Source organism: Falco cherrug, chromosome 6 (genome assembly GCF_023634085.1).
Source record: "Falco cherrug isolate bFalChe1 chromosome 6, bFalChe1.pri, whole genome shotgun sequence".
In the NCBI taxonomy this organism is placed as follows: Eukaryota; Metazoa; Chordata; class Aves; order Falconiformes; family Falconidae; genus Falco; species Falco cherrug.
In genome coordinates, this window is record NC_073702.1 from 6351661 (window position 1) to 6372643 (window position 20983).

The 20983-nt window shown below is 43.4% G+C and overlaps 1 long non-coding RNA gene across 2 annotated transcripts in view; it reads left to right on the forward strand.

Annotated features, from left to right (window-relative positions):
* Positions 1-20983, forward strand: part of LOC114014414 (uncharacterized) — a 141171-nt gene that overhangs the window by 41166 nt on the left and 79022 nt on the right. For both annotated transcript variants that reach the window (XR_008732990.1, XR_003557888.2), the window contains exon 4: positions 15156-15233. This is a non-coding gene — a long non-coding RNA (uncharacterized LOC114014414). The remainder of the gene's footprint in view (positions 1-15155; positions 15234-20983) is intronic.

A 20983-nucleotide genomic window follows, 5' to 3' on the forward strand; every position in this document is an offset into this window, starting at 1 on the left:
CTACAAGAGTTAAGTGGTTTAATAAAGATACTAGAGTGAAAATAATAATTTTATTGTAGAATTAGGAAAAGAAAGCAATTGTGGCTAAGAGTAATGCTTTTACTATGGACAGGTAGATACTGGACCTGAAAACTTTATACTGCTTGTGAAGTGCTTTTTTTTGGTGGAGGAGAGGGTTAAAACCCAGCAGTGCTTATGAAAGAAGGCATCATATGTGACAAATTATCACTGTGCAGTAAATAACTGAAAGGGAAGAGATCTGCAAGACTTCACCCAGAATTTTATTTGCCTTGATATATTGCTGTCGCAGAAGAAGATGAGTCTGGTTGGGAAACTGTGGTGGGATACCTACATGAAGGAGTAACCACTGGTGTGGATCCGGTAGATGCACCGGTTGGAAGGACAAGAATCCAGCCTTGTAGCTGAGGATATTACCAACAGAGGCTCTGGAAAACAAGGGTTGTCATCAAACTGTAGTGCTAAAAGGCACTGTAATAGGAGTTTAAGAGTAGGTGTAGAGCTGAAGGAGTATCAGTTAAAGTGTTGTGTGCAACTGAATTTCTGCTCACATAATTATGTGCCACCCTCTTGTTCAGATTCAGTAGCGTAAAGCATTCATCACATCCTAGCCTAAAATACTGCAGAGAGTTTCTGTACTTTGCTAAGCATTTATGACAGGCTGTCCTAGAGGGTGAGCACGTTTCAGTGGTGGATGAAGAGGTCCCTGTGTACATTGGCCACTTATCAGCCTAAGTTTGTAAAATGTTTTGGAATCCTTTGGGGCACAAGGGCTTGTAATGTAAGGCCATTATCATGTTTGCTCAGAAAGCTGGGTTTGCTGCCAAAAAAGACAAAATCTCCTTTAAACTTTGAAAGCCTATAGCTAGACTCTGCATTAAAATAGTGCAAGAACAAAGTACTATGGGAATTACCGGTAATTTCAGTGTTGCCTTGGCACTGCCTCTTCCCGATGTAGGCAATGCTGATCCTACTCCTTTTCACCTTCTTCCTCTGGGTTCTCCAGAGTCCGTGGCTATAATCATGGGGTGGACTTGGCAGCCGTGTGTAGGACCTGGAATGTGTTTTTCCAGCAGCCGTGTCTGGATTTGTGGCTGACTTCTTTGGCTGACGCCACGGCTGGCTCCGCTGGCAGACAGATCTTCTTGGGGGCTGTTTTGGGTTCACAGGGCTGTCAGCTCACTTTCTGTTCTGCCCTGGATGCTGTTTTCCTTGAGTCACACTTCTGGGTTTTTGGTGGGTTTTTTTTGGAGGACCATGTTTGTGGACAAATTTTCTATTATGAAAACATATGATATAGCAAAAATCTTTCCATATTTCAGGGTTCTTGTAAATGTTTTCCTGTGAACCAAGACTAAATGTGCACATGTGCTCAGAAAAGTAACTCCTGCTGTAGATGTGGTCATTTCCAAATAAAGCTGCTCATCTGGGGACCTTCTGTGGCAATTTCTGTCACTGGTATTGTGGCAAATCCTGATTCCTGTAACAAAAGTGCCCTGTAGTGCCCTTCGCTGAAATAAGACCTCGATCTGCAAAGGTATTTAGGTGACTAACCATTATGTAGGTTCCTCATTTCCACTGACTCATATTAAGTGCACTAACTGCTTTTAAGGATGTGGGCTTAAACCTTGGAGACAGCCAGAGCCATCAGGTCGTGTGAGTGATGCCAGCTCGGCAGGACGGATTCTTGCTCACAGTCCTGGATTTCCACCTGATCGCTCATCTGCTGACTATTTGCTCTGCTGGAGTTTTGTTATGTTGCTACAAGTAGTTTCACCAGGGGATGGGATATGCCATTCATAGTAATCTGAAAGACCCTCACTGGATCCTCATGAGAGCTCTCCAAGTCTTTTTTGCTTTTTCTGAGATTTTGAAATATATTTTCAAAGATCAATTTTCTTTGTTTTTTTCTCCCTTAGATCTTTCTCTGTTTCTTCCCGCTTTTTCTTCTTTTAATTTCTAGATTCCTTCCTTCAGAGACAGCATGGAAAAGAAAGCAAGCAGGAAAGTAAGGAAAAAAAGGCAAAAAAATAGGACCATAGTGCAAAGCAAAAATATTTCAGTTTGGAAAAGCAGCCTCTACTTTTCAGAAATTATTTGAATAGAGAATGTTCAGAGCTGTAATTTTAACTGGATTGAGACAACAATTCTCAACCTATGTTAGAACTGGTTTTAGGAAAAAAGTGTTTCCTTTTCTACGTTAGATGGCTTTATAAGCATTTTGCATTGTGATGTCTGTACTCCTTAGACAAAACTGTGGACGTGTACTCTAGGCCATCTCAGCACGTCAGCAAAGTTAATTCAGCTTGTACCCTCTTTTGGCTATGGACCCTGGTTCCCAACTGTAGAGGCATTACCGTACTCCTGGGCTTTTTTCTCAAATAAGCCAGCTTTGGATATAAGCTAATTTCATGCACTGTTGAGTAGGTAAGTGACTAGCTTGAAGTCAACACTCAACTTTCTCTCTACATTAGAGAGATACAGATTTGATGGGTGGACCGTTTGGTGGATGAGGAATTGGTTGGATGGTCACATCCAGAGGATAGTGGTCAATGGCTCGAGGTTCAGATGGAGATCGGTGACAAATAGTGTCCCTCAGGGAACTGTACTGGGACCAGTGCTGTTCAGTATCTTCATCAGTGACATAGTGCGATCAAGTACAGTCTCGGCAAGTTTACAGATGACACCAAGCTGAGTGGTGCGGTTGACACGCCTAAGGAATGGGATGCCATTCAGAGGCACCTGGACAAGCTCGAGAAGTGGGCTCATGTGGACCTCATGAGGTTCAACAAGGCCAAGTGCAAGGTTCTGCACCTGGGATTGGGGTGACTCCCGGTATCAATACAGGCTGGGGCATGAAGGGATTGAGAGAGTCCTGCAGAGAAGGACTGATGGATAAAAAGCTGGACGTGAGCCAACAATGTGCTCAGAAAGCCAACTGTATCTTGGGCTGCATCAAAAGGAGCATGGCCAGCAGGTCGAGGGAGTGACTCTGCCCCTTTACTCCACTCTGGTGAGACCCCACCTGCAGTACTGCACCCAGCTCTGGAGCCCTTAGCACAGGAAAGACACGGACCCGTTGGAGAGGGTCCAGAGGAGGAGTATAAAAATGCTCAGAGGGGTTGACGTGCAGAATCAGACTCTGTAATTCAAGGAGAGTTATAAAGCAGGTATGTTTATTGCGGTGCCAGGTGCAAGGGGGATCACTTCTCCTAACTTGCACACTGAGGGGTTAAGTAAGCAGATACTTATTACACAGAAACATGCATATTGGGGTTATTACAATTAGTTCCAGGAATTCATTAGCATAAATCTCCTCCCTCTGGTGCAGGGGTCTCTGGGAGCAAGGCTCCCAGTCTTCTTCAAGATGTACTATTCCCTGTGGCACAAAAATGCGGAGTAGTCCACATCAGCAACCGCAGAGCCAGATTGTACTAGTTCTCTTCCGGGGCAGTACATTTTGTAGACAACACAATTCTTGCTTACAACTTACTATTCGTTCTGTATCTACACGTGCAGGCAGCGTCCTTCTTAGTCAGTCTCTTACGTACTAATGCTGAAGCACTAGTTGCCAGTTCTACTATTTACCAAATGACTTTCAGCTTTAACTATTTCAGGGTGAAACGCCTCTCCTGTCAGGAAAGGCTGAGGGGGCTGGGATTATTCAGCCTGGAGAAGAGAAGGCTCCGGGGAAGACCCTATAGTGGCCTTTCAATATTTAAATGGGACTTACAAGAAAGATGGGGATGAACTTTTTAGCAGAGCCTGTAGCAATTGGACAAGGGATAATGGTTTTAAACTAAAAGAAGGTAGATTTAGACTATATACAACGAAGAAATTTTTTATGAGGGTGGTGAAACACTGGAACAGGTTGCCCAGAGCGGTGGTAGGTGTCACATCCCTGGAAGCATTTAAGGTCAGGTTGGACTGGGCTCCGAGCAACCTGATTTGGTTGAAAATGCGCCTTCTCCATTGCAGGGGGGTTGGACTAGATGACCACTAAAGGCCTCTTTCAACCCAAATTATTCTATGATTCTATGCCCTTTATATGGCTGAGCTTGAGTCTAATTATTTCCAAAACAGATATATGCACAGAGTATGTTTTCTAAGGGGACTTTTCCCTGGAGTCCACCTTGAGTACATTTTTATCTTTTGCACCTTCTAATCCATCTCTAAAACACAGAAGCAAGACTAAGAGGGAATTAGTAAATAACAATATGGCTTTGTGCAAGAGTAGTGGGAATATCAAGTTCCTTTTTTGAAAATAAATTGGAATTCCAGCTTTTTGACAAGGAACAAACTTTTCTTGTTATAACAGGAAGGCTGAGCAGCAAAGGAGAAGTATGAAATATTTTCTGAAGCTGCAGAGTGAAGTGGGAATCCCTGCATTCTGAATTACAGCTGCAGTGATTTATACCTTCATTATGTAGAGACATGAGAATGACATAGCAGAAGACAGTGGTTTTCTGTTAGTAACTCCAACTTTGCTTCCTAAACAAATGTTTAGGAATATTTTTGGTGGATATTTTTTTGCTGTTGTTTTAAATGTGCAGTGTTATGAATTTGAAAAATCTGACAGAAAATATCTTCAGGAAGTGTTTATGAGTATAAAGTGTGCATAAGGGTAGTATATTGCTTGCTGTAACATTTTAGACAAGTGAGGTTAAGTGACATAAATGGCTAATTCAATTGAAAGAGTCATAACTTGTCTTTTGCATTTTGATTTATAAATATCTAGGAGGTATTTATCAAGCAATAATAGCTGGCAAGCTCTTGCCAGCCAGCCCTAGACAGATACCTAATGTTTTTTTCAGTGATTTGTCCAGTTTGCTCTTGAAGTTACTAGGAACAATAAGACTCCTGCAGATTTTCTTCAGATACTAATCTCTTAGTTAACAAAGCTCATTGTTAAGAATTTATCCTAGTATATTAATTTTCTGTATTTTCAGTTACACCTTCTTGTGCCAGCCTGGTTATTTATTCCCTTCCTTGTTGTTTACACTCTTCAGATCCTTGACGTGGTTGACATACAGCTGCTGGATATTGTGTAGACAATTAAACATAATTCCTTTAATCTCTCCTCATAAATCAACCCCTCCAGCTCTTCGGTCATTTTCATGGCTTTTTTTCACATACCTATCATTCTGTTGCTCTCTTTCTGGTCTTGAAGTACCCAGAATTGTGTAGAGATTCCTGCATATAATCCCCCCCTCCCACCCCAGAGGGAGGCCGAGTCATTCACTCTTGTAGAATATCTGTGACTACATACACAGTTAACTGCAAATTCTGATTTGCAGAATCTGTCTCGCATCCAATAATTTGGTGCTTTGTAACGAGTCTTCCGTTCTGGTTAAACCAGAACAACATTTTGGACAGATTCAAAGTGTCATGTTTTAACCCGAGCTGGTGACTCAGTACCACGCAGCTGCTTACTCACTGCTCCCCTACCCCCCCCACCCCCCCCGCAGGATAGGGAGGAGAATCAGGGAAAAGGTAAAACTTGTGGGTTGAGATAAGAACAATTTAGTAATTAAAATAAAAGAAAATATAGTAATTTTAATATTAATAATAATAATTCTAATGAAAAGGAGAGAGGAATAAAACAAAAAAAACCCCAAGTGATGCGCAATACAATTGCTCACAACCCACTGGCTGATGCCCAGCCAGTCCCTGAGCAGCGATCAGCCAGGCACAGCCAACTCCCCCCAATTTATATACTGAGCATGTTGTTCTGTGGTATGCTATGGGACATCCCTTTGGCTAGTTCAGCTCAGCTGTCCCAGCTGTGTCCCCTCCCAATTTCTAGTGCCCCTCCAGCCCTCTGGCTGGCAGGGCCTGAGAAACTGAAAAGTCCTTGACTTAGCATAAACATTCCTTAGCAACAGCTGAAAACATCAGTGTGTTATCAAGGTTATTCTCACACTAAATCCAAAACACAGCACTGCACCAGCTACTAAGAAGAAAATTAACTCTATCCTAGCTGCAACCAGGACAGAAAGCTTGAATTAATAAATTTATGCTATTTAGAAATTTTAGGAGGGATGCTGTAAATTAGTGATCACAGGTTTGCATAACAACCAACAACAAATAAGGACTAAATGTGATACTGCTATGTCAGGAAGAGATGTAAAAGAAGCAAGTATTTTAACACAGCATGTAGGAAGGAGATATAGTATTCACATGCATTAAATGGCAATTGGTAGCATTACTGAATCAGAAAAATAAGAAGAGTGGCATATGAAGGCACAGACCCCAAGTGAGATCCCCCAATGCATACACAAGTAGTGGTTATATACAATAACTTATCCACCCAAATTCTGCCCCAAAATATGCCTGCATACAGCAAAGCACCTTTGCAGCCGGGTTACGCTCCACCGAGCTGTTTGCCTCCTCTGTGCTCACCTGAGGAGGTCCCTGCTTCCCAGATCCTTAAGCTGTGGGAGGCTCTGGGCAGCCCCTCATTGCAGCCAGGTGAGCACAGAACTGACTTGCAGGTGAGCTCAGGGAGCCAGATTTCGTGCTCGTTGCTTCCTCGCTGCATTTCAAGGAACAATCACTCTGCAGCCCGGCACCCGGCCAACGAGTAAAGCCTTGCCTCAGAAAGGGCCCTTACAGTGAAGGATCTAAGACACCACCTAGTCTATTATCCTGCCTAGAGGTAGGATGCAGTGTAGCTCTGTTGCTTCTGATGAATTTATCTTTCCCGTTATTAAGGATGTCCACCAAAGAGGCTGTAATTTCTGCGGGAAGTCAGTTCCAGTATTTACAAAGCAATCTGGCTAGAAGTCTTTTCCTGTTTTCCAACCTGCATAATTTTGATTTTCAGGCTTCTCAGGAGGATTAAAAGTTGCCTTTTTTTGTTACTCTAAATGACATTGATGAAATATGGGAGTAGGAACTGGGTGTACCTGTTCCTTACAACAAAAAGAAGACACAAATGATGAAAGAAATATGGTTACTGTGTGGCCTGTCATTATTAATCTGGTTCTCTAGTCACAAAATATTTAAGCAGCTATAATCAGTGCTTTTGAGAACAACTGGGAAGGAGATGCTGACAAGAAGTAGTACTATTAATTCAACAAGAAAGGCTTTATCCATGCCAGAGTCCCAGCTGCTGATAAGATGATTGCAGTAGTGCTGTGCTGATTTGCACCAGCTGAAGGTCTGTGATCTAGGTAGACTGAGTTTGTTTGAAAAATACAGAACTATGGTACAAATTTCACCTCGGCTCCTTGCGTGTGTACCTGCAGTTTCTTCTGAACTAACAAAACTTCACTTGTACAATACTATTAATTCAAAACTGTCCTAACAGATAAAAATAGCAGGACAAGATGCAAAACTGCCCTGGAAACACTGTAAGAAGTTATTTCTTAAGTTGTGTTTAGGATACTTAATTGGGGGCGGGGTGGGGGGTCGTGTGTGCTGTAAGTACCTTGCAAATGTTTTGTGGTTTTATTGATACTTCAGCCCCATATTCTATCCCATATTCTAGCTAGTGTCTGGAATAGCAGGGACACATCATGGAGAAAATGCTACCCAAGTCTAGAAGGTGTTTAGTGGTCTGGGAAATGGTCCAAATTGGATATTCAACACAAAATATAACACATCTTTTGAAAGTCTCAGAAGTGTTCCAGTTCCCATGTAAGTATTAGCATTTACTGAAAATGTAGTACAGACATACACACAGGTCATTCTTATCCAAAACTGAACTCATTTGATGAACAAGTAAACATGCTTTTAAAAGTAAGGACTCAGTTTCTCAATTTTGAGATGTGGTTATTTTAGAAATCAGGTATTGTGATAATTACATGCCATACTTTCTGCCATTTGCTGCTCAGAAATGAACTAATTGTAATATCCTCTGTGTGGATGAGCCTGGAAAATTTTTGCCCAGATTATGTACCCAGAAAACATATAAGAAATGTGTCATACCTCAGACAAAAGTGTCACAGGCAAAAGAAGCTCTTCGGAATATTCACCTATCAAGCAGGAATAAGGCCATCAAATATGTCTAGAGCGCTTCCCAACATCCTCCCTGATGTCCCTTTTAAGAATAACAACAAAGCAAATACAATAAAATGGCACCATCTCACAATTCTGTAACACAGAAAATCACAATACACTGCCATGTAACCCTGTAGGGCTTGGTTTACGCTACCTTGCTTTAAGCACCTCGTTGAAACACCTATATAATGAGCAAAATCCTTCAAGAAGTTCTCTAGGGTCAATAGAAGGGGATGGACACCACTAGAAGGCAATATAGCTGTCAAAGTCTGAACTGTAGTGTTGGTATAAATCAGTTCTGCTTCCTTCCCCAAATCAAACCTGAATATATATTTTAATTAGGAAAAAAAGTGCAATTTACCAACTAAACTAAAATACAAACCTTAATAGTCTGCACATACCACACAGACTGAATCTCTCCCAGAGAAGTGTCCCGGTCAGTCAGCCTCACTGAAGGATTCATTGGGGAAATGGATATTGATGTACAACAGACCTAAAAATCAGTAAAATCAGACCGTGGGGTGGAAAGGGTGGAAAGAAAACCTCAGAATTAGGATTTTCTTACTTAGAATGTCCTGTATCTAATATGATCCTTTCATATTTAACTTGGGATCCAGTCATGTTAGTGATGGAATTCCTGGTTTTTAAAGATGACACTTAGAACTGCATAGAAAATTATTTTTACTCAAATTGTTTTAAACGCAGAACTAAGAATATATGTTCCTGTATATTGTGGATTGTATATATACATATAATATATATAATTATCTATTTTATTTTTCAAGTATATTTCTGCTTTTGGTAAGCCCATGCCACCATTGAATTCTCATATCTTGAGTGAAATATAGGAGATAGGAAAGAAACTAAGAGTTAAAGCATCTACTTCTAATAAAACAGGAACTTTTTCAAGGATAACAATATCCAGCAGTATGTATTTTACTAAATGCTAATGCTCTACTAGCGTTTCATGTGCAATACCATGCTTACGTGCCTATTTTACTGAATTTTCTGTTCTAAAAGTGGTATTCCTCTTTTGTAAATTAACCACCATCTATGAATGGATTGTCTATGTCTAAGCTAGTTAGCCTCATGCCCATATATATTTTTATATATATATATAAAATGGAAAGAAATGGGCACCCCCAGGGAGCAAATACGTCTGGGCCTGTCTTTTCCTTAAACAGAATGACAAAACTGTGCAGGTTAGAATCAAACTCTGAAACTCACCTAGTCCAGTTCCCAGCTCAAAGATGGGCCAGTTGCTCAAGGACCTGTCCAGCCTGGTTTTGAAAATCTCCTGGGAAACCTGTTTCAGTGTTTGATCACCCTCGTGGTAAAGAGGTTTTTTTCCTTTTATGCAATCAGAATTTCTGATCCAGCTGTGATTGAACTTGCTTCTCTTGCATCTTGTTTCATGCCTGTGTACCTCTGAGAAGAGGCTCCCTCTGTCTCCCATAGTCCACCTCATAAGATAGTTACAAGCAGCCATAAGGTCCCCCCCCAAGCCTTGTCTTCTGAAGACTGAACAAATCCAGTTCATGCAGCCTCTTGTCATGCACCCTGTGCATTGGCCTCCTGCCCTTTTTGGTGGCCCTCCACTGGGCTCACTCCAGCACGTCCGTGGCTTTGTGGTACTGAGCAGCCTAAAGCAGGTGCAGTTTCAAAAGGGCCAAACAGAGGCAAGGAAACCCTTTGTTTGACATGCAAGTTGAAGCGCTAATACAGTTCAGTTGGCCTTTGCTGCAAGGGCGTAGTGCTGACTTAGATTCAGCAGATTTTCCGTCAGGATGCCCTGGTCCTTTTCTGCCAAGTTGTTTTCCAGATGGTTGAGCCCCAGCCTTTATTGCTGCATGGAGATACTCCCTCACAGAGGCAGGACTTTGTATTTGCTTTAGCCCTCATGGGGTTCCCGTCAGCCCGTTTCTCCAGCCTGCCCCAGGTCCCTCTGAACAGTAGCCTGTGCTCCTGCATATTGATTCATCTTCCTCTTTTGGTATCACCCATGAAGAGGCTTGAGTGTGTCCAGTCATTAGTAAAGACTAAACAGCATCAGCCTTGGAGAGGTCAAGATGTGCAACACCTTTTGCTCTTCCCTTGTCCATGAGGCTGGCCGTCTCATCATAGAAAGCAGTCAGATTGGTCAGGCATGATTTGCCCTTGCTAGATTCCCGTCACCTTCTTGCCTTTCTTGTGGTCAGAAATGGCTTCTAGCTTCCCGGAGGATTTGCTCCGTAATCTGCCCAGGGGCTGAGGTGAGGCTGACAAACCTGAGTCATCCTGCCTGCCCTTTCTGAAGATGAGTGTGGTGTTTACTTTTTTTTCAGTCATCAGGAACCTCCCCTGACTTCAGTGACCTTTCAAAGATGATGGCTCTTTTCCAGCGGTGTCAGCCAGCTCTCTCAGCACCCTCTGATGTATCTGGCCTGCTCTGTGGGTTGCATGTGCTTAGTTTGCTTAAGTGGTCTCTGACCCTGCCTTCCTCTCCTGCAGGTATGGTGTCATTCTCATAGACTCTGCTGGTAGCCTTCAGGGGCTGGAACACCTGAGGACACATCTGCCCAGCAAAAACTGAGGGGAAAACAAAAGAGATGGAGTACTTCAGTCTTTCACATGCCCTTTGTCGCTCAGCCCCTTGCTCCATTGAGCAGAGACCCCATATTCACATTAATCTTCTCCCCATCGGACGTTTTTCTTTTTAGTGAATAGAAAGACAGAGCAGGCAGATTAGCTTAGTCTTGACTAATTTTCAAAAGCCTAGGAAACAATTATGTGAATCATATTTCAGATTCAGATAAACCTTTGATTTGTGATTGTTGTCATTACTGACCTGTGCTGGGCTGGTGCAGCCTGGGCTGGTGGCATGTTTGCATGAGATGATAGCTGCCTTCAGCAGCCCGGCAGGGTAGCACCACCACATTGCACAAGGAGCAAGGGCTTTGATCAAGCATCAAAATCAGGATTTTCAGGCTTTTATTCTTTGTTGTGTTCTGACTTGCATACTGCTTTTAATTACTTGAAGAGTGATTGATGGCAGAGAAACACAGCTCCATGATCAGTGCAGTCTCAAGCAGTTACCAAGCCTGTGATAATGTGGATCACCAGAAGTCTTCTGGCTCTATGGAGGTTCCTGCTGGTATGCAGAGAGATGTGTGCTTGGCTTATTTGTCACATACAGCAGTTTTGTAGGGTCTAATTTTTGACGCAGAACGGTACTAAGTCAAATGAAGACACCAAAGATTACTTTCTCTTATGAGCTAATACTAAAGGAAGGTGGTACAGAAGGTGCTTGTAAAGTATTTAAAAGCACTTATGGGAAGAGTAATCTACATGGAGAAGTCATTCTGCCGTTGTTCTGCAATGCTTGTTTTTTTAGGGGCAGTTTTACTCACAGGAGGCACACTGTCAAGGCAGATGTTACCTTTATGGGTTCTTCCAGTGCAGCTGTGCTGTTGGATGGCTGATTTAGCTTAGGTTTTATACATCAAGGTTACAGTAAAAATCAAACCACAGGACTTTTACCTGAACAGAGCAAAACAAGGCAGGGAAGCATTTTCTGTCTTAAAACTCCTAAAAAGAATGCTCTACATAATGTTTGGGGAGTGCATTGGGGTGTGTATCATGATAATAGAGTGGAATGAAAAGTGCTATTTATGAAAAAGTAAAAATACATAAGTGCAAAAGAAGAAATAGTTTATCTCAGTAACCTCTCTGCCAGTGCAGTCCTTCCTATAACATCCCTTGTAATAACTATTCCAGGAGATTTTTGCCTGCCAGGAGAGCAGTGTTTCCATGGAGCATGCAACACGCCAAGGGCCTGTGCGGGTCCCAGCAAGGGCGAGGGATGGATTCCAGGTGACTTTAATGCTTTTTCAATCCAAGTCTAAAGCCTACAGTTTGCCTAAGACTACAGTTAAATAAGACCTTCCTGTGCTTAAGAGCTGAGATCTGCTAGAGCAGGTAGTGCCAGATTAGCAAGGCAAAAATTACTTTATAGATCTTTAGGCTGCTGTAAAACTATTAGAAATTAATCCTGGCTACCTGTGAGCCCAAAGAGTATTTCTGGTAGCAAAGGAGGAATATCGTATCGATACTACACCCTCTAGCTGAAGAAGGGAAGGTGGCATACAGCAACTATTCCTGCTTTAAATTACCTAGTGTTTCCCCTGATGAAGAACCATCAGGAGAGCAAGACTGCTGGGTCTCTAGCTTTTTTGCACTGCTGAAGTGGCAAAAAGCAGCTGGAGCAGACCTGAGAACAAAGCTGCACAGCTCGTTTCATTTAGCATACTTCTATATTTTCTTCCTGTTTCTGAGCTGTACGGCAAATGGCAAAACTTTCAATTGGCTTTAATTACTCAATATGTTAAAATATTAGTAAACACTCATAATACATGAATTACCAACAAATTTCTGAAGACACTTACTGACATTGATTAATTACATAGGAGATGTGTGTCTCTTATAAAATGGATAATCCTCAATAAGCTTATTTCTTGCAACCATTCTGTAATTATTTTACACTAACTATATTTAGATTTGGTAGCATAAATCATAAAATACCAAATTATTATTTAAAACAATATTTAAAAAAACCCTAAGCTGTGTAAGTTAATCCTACAGAAATATGTCTTCAATAATCAACTGGTATTTTTTAAAAAATGCAATTAGAATCTTATTAAATCTAAATTAAAAGCTTACATGAAAAACAATTTAAAAATAGATATTGAAACCTAAGAATTCACACTCTTCAGTGTTTGCTCCTATTACAATGCACACTTAAGAATTTGATAATTTTTTCCAGGTGGACAAAAACAAAAAGGGTTTAAATTTGTAGCTAGTTTCAGATTTTAAAGTAAACAGGGTATTTAAATGGAAGGACGTGGTTTGCCCTGTTGTACCCATATGGGAACATTTAAACACATCATAAAAATAAGGCAGATTAACATTTTTAAGCAACTTTGTGCCATTTGAAGGGAGATTTTATTTTCATTTCAGACATTGAACTTGGTTTTTCCAACATGCAAGTTCTGGGTCAATGATAGGCACAGAGAAGCAAAAGTAAGGATGCAGTGGGCAAGCGTTCATTTCCACAAGAGAAATTAAAGTGAAAAAATCTGTTGAGATCACTGGGTGTGAGGGCATAAAGTATAGCAAGTGTGATACATATATATGTATATATGTATATACTAGAGTGACACTGAGCTTGAGGCAACTGGTTAAGCCTAAAGCCATGGTTTGCTCTCATTGCTTTAATGGAAGGACAAAAATCCCAGCTCTTAGTTATTGCTGAGCCAATTTTTGGTCAATACTTCCAAACTGGGCTGTTACGAGATTCTTTTACCGTGCCACATAGTATGTTTATACACTGAAATTTGTGCTTAGCATTTCTTCTATCATATCCACAGGGCAAAAGCAGAATTAGACATAGAAGCAAAGAGACTCCTGCAGGGAAAGCAGCAAGAAAGGACAGCATATGAATTCTTTCTGGTTTGCATAGAGTTGTGTAATATATGAACTGTAGTTGCAGGTTATGCCTTTTGAGCGCAGATGTTCAATAGTTGATACTTTCACATGTTATCTATCAGGATAACATAATAGCTATAAGACAGTATGATTTTACTGACTTTCGATCACTGTTAAGAATTTTTTAGGCTTTCTGGGAAGTTTTGCCATCTTTATTATATATCCCATGAGCACAGAAGCCTCTCAAATGTCCATTGTTCTCAAAGGATTGCCTTTGGGAACTCAAGGGACACTTGCCTGCTTTTTTGTGGAAGGAAAATAATTAACTTAATGGAAGAGAATCAGGCTTATTAGAGCAGGGTATCCATAGAGCATTTCTGACAATTTGGGGTGTGTTTTCTGAAACATAAATTTTCTTCTCAGCTGCAGGATTGGGTCATGCGCCTACTTACTCCTGATGAAAGCAGTGAAGTGACTGGAACATGGTTTTCTTTCTCTAGAAAAGAGAAACATAACAGAACAGCTTGAGCTGCTACTGTATCATCATCTTTATGACTCGTCTATCTCACTGGACATCCAAGGGGGAGGGTGGTCTCGCAGCGATAAAAGGGAGGCATTATGGACAAACACAGACTGTGTGATTTGACTGTTCATATCCGTCGTATAACAGAGTATCCTCCACATCTCTCTATGTTAACCTACATGTAAAGGCCTGTCAATGTATGTGGCTTGTATGTCAGTCATCGCAGGGAGTTATTTTTTGTTTAGTTGCAGGAAAGATGCTGAGCTATTAAAGCATATATAAGTAGCAAGTGGAAATGCCTAGGAAGGGTAGGGTCTCCGTAACATGGGAATTCATAGTCACGCTAGGAAAGGGTGTAGTCTGGCTAAGAGTGGCTGTCTGGCAGATGTATAGCCTGTGTTCTGTGAAAGAGACCTCTTGGTAGTTCGAAATACTGCTTTGCCCACAAGGGTTTGTATGCAGAACTTCACTGTAAAGACACTCTGAAGGTCTGAATCAAAGGGTTCCTCCTTTTCTGGGGGAACACTTCCTTTTCTTTTCTTTCTGGTCCTATTGAAGTGTACTGTAGAACCTGCTGGTGTGACCTAAATATTTATTAACATAGAAAAGATTTGTGTAACAAAGTCGCTCATACTTCTCATTGCCTGCTCCAGCTGCTACAATGGATAGGCTTGATATTTAAATCCTTCTTTTGTCTAAATAGGGGAATACTCACTTTCTGCTTTACAGAGGACTTGCTTTCTAAGAAAGGATTTGTAAAAAGTGGCTTTCAGTCTTCTTATTGGCCTCAGAAGGCTGTTACAGTTACTAAATACAGATGTCCTGAGTAAAATAACTGCCTGCCTAGAAGCAGCTGATTAGGTTTAAGGACCCATTTGATCCTCCCTTTTACCTTTTTGAGCCTTTGATATATGCTCCAGATAAAGACTTAAAACTCGTACTGTTGTGCTCCTGTGGAGGTCAGGAAAGAGTCCTGCTGGCTATAATGTTCATAAGATGAGATGAGCGCTCTGTTCTTATTCCTCAGTCTGTGGAATCTCAAAGCCCAAAATATTGGATCAAGTCATCCTTATGGCAGTGAGTTGGGCAGCCTTTGAAGATTCTGTTGAAGGACCTCCAAAACTAATTTACTTTACCTCTTTTCCAGATGTTCGTAATCTCCATTAACTACAAAGGAGTCTAGACAACCAGCTTAGTCAGAGATGGCTCCTCTGTTTAACGTTGGGTAAGTGATGTCTCACTGAAGGACCCTATTGCTCCTCAAAATCTCAACCTGAGTATGCCTCATGGTCTTCAGCTCTATTTGTTCCCTTTGACCCTCTGGCCACTCTTCTGAGTGGTGGTAGACGTCTTAACCTCTATGATAGCTCCTTCCTATTTATATATTTCTCAGGCTCATTTTCCGTTTGGTAATCACTGTTTTCTTTTAAAGTGTTTTTTGTATTATGAATGTCTTCTGAACTTCTTAAACATTTCACATACCCTGCAATTAAAGCCCAGGGAAGTCAAAGAAGTGAATTTCCTTGGGCTGCAGGTCAGGTGGCGTAGTTCTAGTGCCATGTTTATAAGGAATAAGCAAAATGCTCCTGGTTTGCCTTTTCTCATCATGTTGCTGACACAGAAAACAGGTGAACATGAGCTGTGTTCTCTGTTTCTGTGAGCTTCTGATTTGCAGAGTTCTGTTGTTCATAAGCTATAATGCGAGAGGGCTCTGAGAGAATGGGTCAGTCACTATGATCTCTCTTCAGTGTTTTACCCAGGGTGGACCTGTCAGTGTGACACAGGCTATCTAGTGTCAGAACTTCTGAATTATTCAGGGATTTCAGAGGCTAAACAAAAATTCCTTTACTGGCTGAACTATTAATCTTGTTCATTTATGTGTTTAAAGAATGATGAAATTAAAAGTGCAGTATGAAAACAGTGACATTTTTTTCATATTTTTCCAACTGTAGGTTTGATTCTGCTTCCTGATAGCTCTTTCTAAGTGTATATTCGTACTTCATCCCCAGAATTTCCTGTGGTTTGAAATTCTTTTGCGTACATGAAAACAGTTATGATTTGAAAAGCAGAATAGTGTTGAAACTGGTAATACATAAAGCAGTTGAAGTTATTAATATGGCTCAGAAACAGGATAGAAGTAAAAGGTGCCATTTCCTATGTGTAAATGGAAAACCTATGAAATGGAGGGCTGGGAATCTCTCATGATTGCATTGACAGACGATGCAAAGAGCAGGATCCACTTATAGAGACTGACTTGAAGGACCTAAAGATCTAGTGTCAGTCCCAGCAGAGACTCTAGGTGAAGCTTGTTTGTACAAGGAACTACTATAGATATAATGAAATAGCTAAATGCTCCTTTAGAAGCTGTCTTTTTGGGATCCCGTTATATTTCTGCTACCAGGTGTGAGAGAGGAGTTGTGAAAACCTTGCCATCCCACTTTACCTTGCCTTGCACCTTATTAGCATTGGCTTTTTCTCAGGGTTGTAATAAGACTTTACTCAGTGTTAGGTATTTTCAGTAGCCCTTCCTGAAGCAGGATGCTGCGGGATGCCTGTGCAAGGCATTCAGCTCCCTCCTCTCCCCCTGCATGAACTGCACTGGTCAAACACTGCTCTGCGTGACCCAGTGCATTTCTGGCCAAGTGCATCTTTATGTTTTCTTGCCAAGCAGTGATATCCCCTTCTGTAGTTAAAAGCGTATTGTTACCTTCACATTATTAAATAAAGAGGCAGATTCCAGAGCCTCTCACTTCTTTCTGTGGATGTCACCCCCCTGAATCTTAAATTTATCACCTGCTGAAGGGAAATGTTTTTGTGGGAGCCACTTGTTAGAATATTGGCACCACAGAATAATTTAGGTTGGAAAAGACCTTTAAGATCATGGAGTCCAACTGCAGAGTCCAACCATCTCCCTGCCTGGGCCACCCATGCAGTCTGGCTGCCTGGAGGTGTTTCCATCATCATGTGCTACTTTGTCAGACACGTGTTTATGGCAGTGACCTGCACGCCTCCCTTCTCCCCTTCAGGAACAAGATGGCTTTTATTTTAATGTGTTAATATATGTGGTAGAGGAGCATTCCTGCTTAGACATGGGTACTCTGTTCTAGCTGCTGATGTTTCAGAGGTGTTGGAACAGCTCAGGAGAAGGCCAGGTTGAAGCTAGCCCTTAAATGAGTATATGGAAACCAAAGGTAGAAAATCTTTATTCTCTCTACATGACGTCTATAAAGCAATACTCAGCTGTGGCACGTTGAAGAAACATTTATTTCAGCACAGTGACCTTTAAAGGGCCAGACAGGGCAGAAGAAGGGATATTTCCTTGCTTTTTACTAAACCACTTCTAAAAATAAGAAACCTTTCTTGGGTTTTTGCAGTAAAGTTTTGGTAGTGGTGGGGGCTACAGGGGTAGCTTCTGTGAGAAGCTACTAGAAGCTTCCCCTATGTCCAATGGAGCCAATGCCAGCCGGCTCCAGGATGGACCCACCGCTGGCCAAGGCCGAGCCTGTCAGTGACAGTGGTAGCACCTCTGCGGTAACATATTTAAGAAGGCGGAAAAGTTGCTGTGCAATGGCATTGAGAAGACAGGAGTGAGACTATGTGAGAGCAACAACCCTGCAGACCCCCCGGCCAGTGCAGAAGGAGGGGGAGCAGCTGCTCCAGGCGCTGGAGCAGAGATTCCCCTGCAGCCCGTGGTGCAGCCCACGGTGAGGCAGGCTGTGCCCTGCAGCCCGTGGAGATCCATGGTGGAGCAGATTTCCACCTGCAGCCCGTGGAGGACCCCACGCCAGAGCAGGGGGATGCCTGATGGAGGCTGTGACCCCGTGGGAAGCCCACGCTGGAGCAGGATCCTGGCAGGATGTGTGGACCCATGGGGAGAGGAGCCCAGGCTGGAGCAGGTTTGCTGGCAGGGCTTGTGACTCCATGGGAGACCCAGGCTGGAGCAGTCTGTTCCTGAAGGATGGCACCCCATGGAAGGGACCCACACTGGAGCAGTTTGTGAAGAACTGCAGCCTGTGGGAAGAACTCACATTGGAGGAGTTTGTGGAGGACTGTCTCCCATGGATGGGACCCCACACTGGAGCAGGGGAAGAGTGTGAGGAGTCTGCCCCCTGAGGAGGTAGGAGCACAGAGACAGCGAGTGATGAACTGACTGCAACCTCCTTTCCCCATCCCTCTGCGCTGCTGAGGGGGAGGTAGAGAAAATCAGGAGTGAAGTTGAACCTGGGAAGAAAGGAGGGGTGGGGGGAAGGTGTTTTTAAGATTTGGTTTTATTTTTCATTATCCTGCTCTGATCTGAATGGTAATAAATTAAACTAATTTCTCCAAGTCAAGTCTGTTTTGCCCATGACAGTAACTGCTGAGTGATCTCCCTGTCTTTTTCTCAATCCATGAGCCTTTCATTGTATTTTCTCTCCCCTGTCCAATTTAACAAGGGAAGTGATAGAGCAGCTTTAGTGGACACCTGGCATCCAGCCAGGGTCAACCCACCATAAAACCACATTACCTTGAAGATGGAAAGAATAGGCAGGTGGCAGGGACCCTGCAAAGACTTGATGTTTTCTCTGGCCACCAATAAGTGTCTCATTTCTTGGAATGTTCTTTGCCACAGCCAGAGTAGAGGCTGGGCTAGAGGCAGCTGAGGCCACGTGAGGATGAAGACATCATGATATGGAGCATCTCCAGGAACAGCTGCCTCTTCTGCACTTGGGTCATGTTGCACAGTCACTTAACACTTTCTGGGCTTCTTTTTAGTGGGGAACAGGTATTCTTCTATGGCTGTCATCTGCTTGGCTCCTACGTAGGCTCCTACTCCTGAACTGAGCTGGTGGAGGAGAAGCATAAACTCCTCTTGCTCTCCTTTCCTCTCTTCAAGTGCTCATGGAGGATCTGGAAGACAGTGGTAGAGGTGTTTGGAAAAATGGAGTTTTGACTTGGTGAAAAAAGTTAGCATTTTGATGTTATTGTCATCTAGAATTAGAATGTAAAGATAAAATACTAAAAAATGTCAAGGAAAGGAATTTTTCTCAGAAAAAAATTGATGTGGAGGAAAAAGCTTTTAGGCAGTGTAAAAGGTTCGTGGAGTGTGTGAAAGATAAATTCCCAAAGCAGCTGGTGAGTGAGCCAGCTAGGGAAGCTACCATGGTGAACCTGTTGTTTATGAGCAGAGGACTTGTGGGTGATGTGGTGGTTGGAGGCCATCTTGGGCATCACAGTCATGAAATGATAGTTTTCAATTCTCAGAAAAGTAAGGAGAGGTGTCAGCAGAACTGCCAGAGGGCAGTTTCCAGAGGGCAGACTTTGACCTGTTTCAGAGCGTGGTTGACAGAGCCCCTTGGAGGCAGCCCTGAAGGACAAAGGGGTCCAGGAAGGCTGGGCATTCTTCAGAAGGAAATCTCAAAGGTGCAGGAGGAGGCTGTCCCCATGTGCTGAAAGATGAGCTGGTGGGGAAGAAGACCAGCCTGGCTGAACAGAGAGATCTGGCTGGAACTCAGGAAAATTAGTTTATGACCTTTGGAAGAAGGGGCAGGCAACTTAGGACTATGAGGATGTTGCGAAGTTATGCAGGCCATATAGAAAACTATAAGGGCCAAAGCCCAGCTAGAACTTAATCTGGGTAGTGTCATGAAAGACAATAAAAAACAATTCTATAAATATATTAGCAACAAAAGCTGGGCTAAGGAGAATCCATCCTTTCTTGAATGCAGGGGAAACAGCGCCAAAGGATGAGGAAAGGCTGAGGTACTTAGTGCCTCCTTGCCTCAGTCTTTAATGGTAAGACCAGTTGTTCTCTGGGTACCGCCCTGCCCCCTGTGCTGGAAGACAGGGATGGGGAGCAGAACGAAGCCCCCGTAATCCAAGGGGAAATGGTCAGTGACCTGCTGCTCCACTCGGACACACACAAGTCTATGGGGCCAGGTGGGATCCACCCAGGGGCACTGAGGGAGCTGGCAGAAGTGCTCACCGAGCCACCTTCGATCATCTATCAGCAGACTTGGCAAACCAGGGGTGGGTGGGGTGTCCCAGTTCACTGGAAGTCAGCAAATGTGACACCCATCTACAAGAAGGGCCGGAAGGAGGATCCAGGGAACGACAGGCCTGTCAGCCTGACCTCAGCGCCGGGGAAGGTTGTGGAGCAGGTCACCCTGAGGCCATCACACAGCATGTGCAGGACAACTGGGGATCGGGCCCCGCCAGCAGGGGTTATGAAAGGCAGGTCCTGCCTGACTGACCTGATCTCCTATGACAAGGTGACCGGCCTAGCGGAGGAGGGAAAGGCTGTGGATGTTTTCTCTACCTGGGCCTTAGCAAAGCCTTTGACACCGTTTCCCACAGCATTCTCCTGGGGAAACTGGCTGCTCATGGCTTGGATGGTGCACTCTACACCCGGTAAAAAACTGGCTGATGGCCGAGGCCAAAGAGTGGTGGTGAATGGAGTTAACTCCGGTTGGTGACTGGTCACAAGTGGTGTTCCCCAGGGCTCAGCACTGGGGCCAGTCCTGTTTCATGTCTTTATCGATGATCTGGATGAGGGGATCGAGTGCACCCTCAGTAAGTTTGCAGACGACACCTGGTTGGGGGGGAGTGTTGATCTGCTTGTGGGCAGGGGGGCTCTGCAGGGGGCTCTGGACAGGCTGGACAGACAGGCCGAGGCCAGCTGTATGAAATTCAATGAAGCGAAGTGCCAGGTGCTGCCCTTGGGTCACACCAGCCCCAGGCAGCGCTACAGGCCTGGGGAAGGGTGGCTGGGAACTGCCTGGGGGAAAGGACCTGGGGGTGCTGGTCAACAGCCGGCTGAACATGAGCCAGCAGTGTGCCCGGGTGGCCGAGGGGGCCGACAGCATCCTGGCTTGTGTCAGACACAGTGTGGCCGGCAGGACCAGGGCAGTGACTGTCCCCCTGTACTGGGCACTGGTGAGGCCGCCCCTCGAACCCTGGGTTCAGGTTTGGGCCCCTCACTACCAGACAGACACTGAG